Here is a 6000-nt window from a genome sequence, read left to right as displayed (position 1 = left end):
AAATGCGGGATGACTTTAAAATCAGGCCCAGATGTGAGATGTCCTGACCAATGTGGGATACCTTGAGAGGTATGCCTTGAAATTCACACGCCACAAACGATTGGGCCAGAACTCAATCACTCCAATGTTCACAGTAAAAACACACAAAAGGGGTGTCAGTATGGGCCAGGCAAATACATTTAAAAACTGGAGTTAATGGTTACAGAAAATAAAATAAAAGCAATTGTTTTTGAAGTATTTGCCTAGCTGTAGTCATGATTACCTCCCTTAAGAACTGGTCAGAACATGGAGGAAGGCATATGACCTACTTGAGAGTAGCGTGATTTATGGAGAAGGAGGAGAATGCTTGGTTTGCAAGGGGTAGGAGTTGCAGGTCTATGAGACAACATGGAATAAGGCCTGAAGAAAAACACCAGAGAAGCTGAATGAAGACATCAAGGAGGAGAGTGAAGACAACGAGAGCAGATTTGTGAGCCGGACCAGTGCTTGAGCCCAGAGGGGGAGAGTCAGAAGCTTGAAAAGCATAAAGAAAATGAGAACTAACCGGGGAAGGGATTTGAAGTGGGAAAGGACATGATTGGAGCAGCAAGCCAGAAACAAGAAGTCTTCACAGCAGGATTTTGGATGGTCTGATGGGAATGAGATGGCAAATAAAGCAATCTACAGAGGAAAACATTACAGTCACTAAAAGGAGAATGATTAGGGCCTGGACAAGTTGGGGTGTTTTTTGTTTTTGGTGTTATTTCTACCTAAAACTCTCCTCCTCTAGTGCAGCAGCAGAGTGGAGAAAGCATTTGGCATGGATTTACTTCTGTAGGCGTCATGGCAGAAGTGGATCTTTAGGAAGGATTTGAATGCCACAGATGCTAGCCTCAGGAACTTGGTTTGGGAGGTTACTCCATACATAGGGAGAAGTATGGAAGAAGGCATGAAGACAGAAACAAGGATGAGGACAGGAAAGATGCTGGCATCAAAGAAGCATGGCGGGGACACAACAAGATGAGCTTGAGCTATGGCAGGGAATCTGGGAGTAGATATCAGAACATGTGCCTGCAAATCCCTGGCCTTTGCATTTTTCCTGGAACAAGACTAATTTATTATAAATAGATGGACAGTTAACTTCTCTTTTTCTTACTGCAGATAAAAACTCACCTTAAATCTAAAGAAGGTCGCTGGCTTTTACTACACACCAAATAGCACAACATTGCAAATATTTCTTTAAGCCTTTAAAATAAATAAATAAAACCACTTTCATTGACAAGTGTCTTTTAACCTCAATGGATGAGCTATTTTGTAGCTCCAGCCATACTGTGATGGTAAAGACTGTCCAAGTGCAGTCTCCACCTTTCCAAACTGAGCTTACACATCATGGTTAAAATAACTGAAATAGGAGCTTCGCTCTCTTGGCACAGGATTATTTTCTTCCACCCATCCCACAGTTCAAAGACAATGTTTTTGGAGGCTTTACAACATGATCGAAAGCCACCCACCTTGATTACAAGTCGACTGTTCGAAGCCTCTCCTTTACTTTGTCCACTCATTTAATACATATTTTGAACAGTCTAACATGAATTTCTTCCATTATTTTATGTTTTAAAACATTCCCCTTGCTTGAATAGCAAATCCCCCTTTTCTCCAGGGGTTGGAGGATAGTATAATTCTTGTTTTCCCTTAAGCGTCATTGCAAGACACTCAATCCAAAATAATAGACTATAGCACTGAGGTATTATTTTACACTGACACAAATCTTTAAACATCATGATTTTAAAGGATGTCATTGGTATTGGAATTACGAGTAATCCAGTCACCTTTTATATTACATTCACAGTAGTTACACGCAGACTTGTCATTTTTTTGCTGTGTATTTCTTCTCTGTAATAGTTTGATTTCACCTTTATTTGTCTCAATACAACTAGTGACCTGCAGTCCTCTGTTTTAATCTCTCCAGCTCAATTTGCAGTTTGTCTCTATCATCCTGTGCTATGTCATACTTCACATTTTGCTGCTGTGATCAAAGGTTCAAGACCGTTGAATTTATACCTTTTTCTGGATTGTTCATGATAACGGGAGATTCAGTATTAACCAGGGTCTCCCTAATTTATTACTTTCTTCTCTCATATGGCCCTCGTCACTGTCATAACTGAACACCTCACAGTCAGTAGATTTTATCCTTATGACACCCTTGGGGCCATAAAGCTGCTTGACTGGTTACCAGTTTTTATCCATTTCCTGTCTTTAAAAATCTCACAGTTGTATGTTTCATATTTAACACTTTCCAAATAGACAGGGTGGAACATACTGAGATGCTTTAAAAAGCGATAAATGTTTTATTTACACATTTAGAAACATTTCTATGTCTTATCAGTCATATATATAAAGAAAAAATGATGCAGAATATTTTAGTTTAAACTTAATCAGACACGAGTATTAATCTATATTTATATACCAACTATATATCACCATTTTGAGAATATATGTGGGAAGCAAACAGAAGACTTAGTCACTTATAGACTCAAGCTATAAATCTGGCACTGGTTATTAGAAGAAGAGTTATTAAATTGCATATAAGTCATAAATTTATTCCTATCCTTTCATGGAAGAGCTACATTATTATAAACACAACTATCAAGTTAAAAGATCATTTAACCCTATTCTCTACTGAGCAATTTGCTAATCAACTGAAAGCAATAGATAAAACAAACTCTTAGAATTTATTTGCAACAACTCATTCTTGTGTGAAACCAACTGTTTTACACAGCTGTCCTGTAGGCTGATTGTGTTATAGCAGCACATGGATGTGTTTAAAAATAAATTACATCTAGATCCTTGAAGAAATACAGTGACAATGTTGGAGAGGTGTATGGTAGGTGTCTGGGATTTTAGTGGCATGGACAAATCACACAACCCAGAGTCTGAATTATCCCCACTAGCATGGATCTTTACATTGGAGAGCAAACTGAGCACAGATTGAATTCTCAGTTCAATGTGGGGTTTCACTGACATGCATAGTAATGAAGCTCATTCCAGTTTGTAGCTGTTATTAAATTCCACTTGCCCTGTCTAATCCATTTATAGTGGTTAGAAAAACAAATTTTACACAGTCTGGATGAACAGTTTTAGGCATCCAAACTCTTGACTTTTCCAGTTAAAAGAAACTGAGCTAAGGGGGGAAAAATAAATTTGTCAATTCACCTTGCAAACAACCAAACATGCAGAATGATTGGTGTTATTCTTTTGATTAAGGCAGCTCTGAATGCTTAATTTTTGCTCAGCATCTTTTAGTACCTTAGCACAGAAAGTCTTATTATATCCCAAATCCGACAGGATGCTTTTTCATCATAACAGTTCACAGAGCACTTAATATTAAATCTGCTTTCTTCAAATCACATCACACATCTGTTAGTAGCTGCAAATGCAGCTGGAAGATTTGGGGTCGTGTATGTTCCTCACTGACAGCCAGTTTTTTCATGTCTGTCATCCCCAAACTGAGTCCTATGTGCTTATTCCTCATGCCGTTTTTTTTCCATCCTTTTTTACACCTCTGAAGATGAGGCAGTTATAAAACTGAAGCGTGAATGCGGTCATTAGCAAATGAAAGGGAGAGGGATATTTTTCAGAAGGTGACGATAACGTTGCCATTGAGTTACAGGTGCATGAAAGGGCTTAACCATGGGAATGTACTAAGATTGGGTAGAGGATCTAGAGGAAGCAGTACACAGCCACTGTCAATGAATCAAAACTCAGTTAAACAACAGGGATTACTAAAGTAATTCTGATGTCAGACCATTTGGCTGGCTTGAGGAAGAGAACAAAATCAACTGCCTACTCAATGGATGCCAGTCTGCGGCTGTCAGCTAAAATGCTACAAGGTAGGGAAGGCACCTTTTCTCTGTAGTCTCAAAGCACCTTGTAACAGCTAAGAATTAATTTATTAGAGCAATCACAGCATTTACTGTTTGTGTTTTGTACCACCCTTGTTTGGGGCTATTATTCACATTGCTGTCGCACCTGTGAGACATAGTCATGGTACAAGTCCCCATGGGGCTAGTTGTTGTACTAACACTTAAAGACAGCCCCTGCCTCAAAAAGCTTAAGCTATAGTACACATCATCATACTAGATTCTTCTTTCATTTTTCTTCCTTCTGTGGAAAAAAATCCTACAGCTGGTGTACATTGTTTCATTTATGCTTTTGCAATGGATAGGGTATCCTGCAATATAGCTTTCTTGCAGAGGACATACTATGGCACATTGTGTAAGAAGTTATGATAATCTTCTTTGTTCTAGATGATGAGCCATAAAAGAATAGAGGCTAATATATTTCTTTACTCGCTCCTGATTAGTGTCTGGCTTCATGTTTGCATTTGTTTTGACACGAAAAGTGAGATTCAAGAGACTAGCACGTTTTGGGCTGTTCGTATAATTCTTGTGATCCAGATACTGACATTTGAGAGGTGGGGAAAAAAAATTGAGCTTTTTAATGTCACAGACGCTTTGAGCAGAGTGGCTTTATACACTGGTACGAATGCCTCAGAGGCTAAGAAAGAGGGAGGTGGCCAATTCTCTAGGTCTCAGGGAGGTGTGTACAAATCTGAAGTTGGAACTTCAGAGGAAAGGGCTTGCTATGATTTTATCTACTGCTATCATTAGAGAAAAATCCAAACTAGAACATGCTATGTTAGCATTTTGTAATCCTGAGTGATCAAATTAGTTGGTTATTGTTTAATTCAATAAGTCTAGCCACCACTAATAGCAAATGGACCTGAAAAAGAGCTATGTTTGAAACCTTTTCTCTTTCACCAACAGAAGATGGTCCAATAAAAAAAGATATTACTTCACCCATCTTGTCTCACCACTGATGGAGGCACAAGCTACATACAAGTTTACACAGTTGCTACTGTATGTAAAAATAATTGTATTATAATCTATGGCCTATGATCTTTATTCATTAGGATAAACATATGTGGAAGACAATCATTGTAATACTTTTTACATAATCAGAACCTTATGCCCACAATACACTGAGGAGCAAACAGTTTAATAACTATTTTATCTGGAGAGATTAAATAAAACAAACCAGGATTTAATTGGCTTGACTCGCAACAGCACTACTTTGAGAGAAAGAACAAACTTTTTTTTTTTTTTTGGTAACAAAAGAGCAGACACAATGGTGTTGAGAATGGTCAAAACAGGAGTTTATTCAATTATTATTTTTTAAAACACAAACAATAAGTTTGTTTTAAATTCTAGAAGAGTTAAACTTAAAATTTTATTCCAGTAATTCAAACACTAGGCCAAATTCTGCTCTTAATTGTACAGATGAAAATCCATAACTAGTTAATTGAATTATTATTATTATTACCAGACTTACACCCATATAATACAAAATATTTTGGCCCATAACAACAACAAAGTTTCAGAATGGAAATTAAGAACCTGATTCTGCCAACCCTTCCTTATGGGAATGGTCTCATTCATTAGGACTACTTATGCAAGGACTACTCACATATCAAGGATCTGTAGGGCCAGATTCTTACAAAAAAGCTGGGTAGAAAATAGAAAGCTTCTTTCACTAGCTAATTTCATGCCCAAATCTGATCTGCTATACCAGTTTAAATTAGGACTAGCTATTCAATAGATACATTCTCCATCATACTTTATGCCCCCAGGTACCTCCCCCTATTTTGAAGGGCTGCTTCAGCCCTTCAAACCCATCAGGGACACTTATGGCCTGGCTGCCTATAGCTCCAAATGTCATTCTGGCATCCAGGGACAGAGTGAAGTTGAGCTGTAGCCATGCTTTCCCTACCCCAGTGCCCTTTGCAAGGTCACACCCTGAGATGGCAGAAGCTGTGGAGGGGTAAGGGCGGGCAGAGGTGTTACCTAGAATCATTAAGCTGGTTTTATGCCACATAGGACTATCAAGTGGCTGGATCCCCCAAGTTTACTGCTTCTTTGTGCTAGTTCAAAGGGACTGTGGCACAATGGAAAAATCAGGCTA

This window comes from Terrapene carolina, unplaced genomic scaffold, assembly GCF_002925995.2.
Source record: "Terrapene carolina triunguis isolate 2854851 unplaced genomic scaffold, T_m_triunguis-2.0 Scaffold89, whole genome shotgun sequence".
Lineage (NCBI taxonomy): Eukaryota > Metazoa > Chordata > Testudines > Emydidae > Terrapene > Terrapene triunguis.
This window is presented reverse-complemented; position numbering follows the sequence as displayed.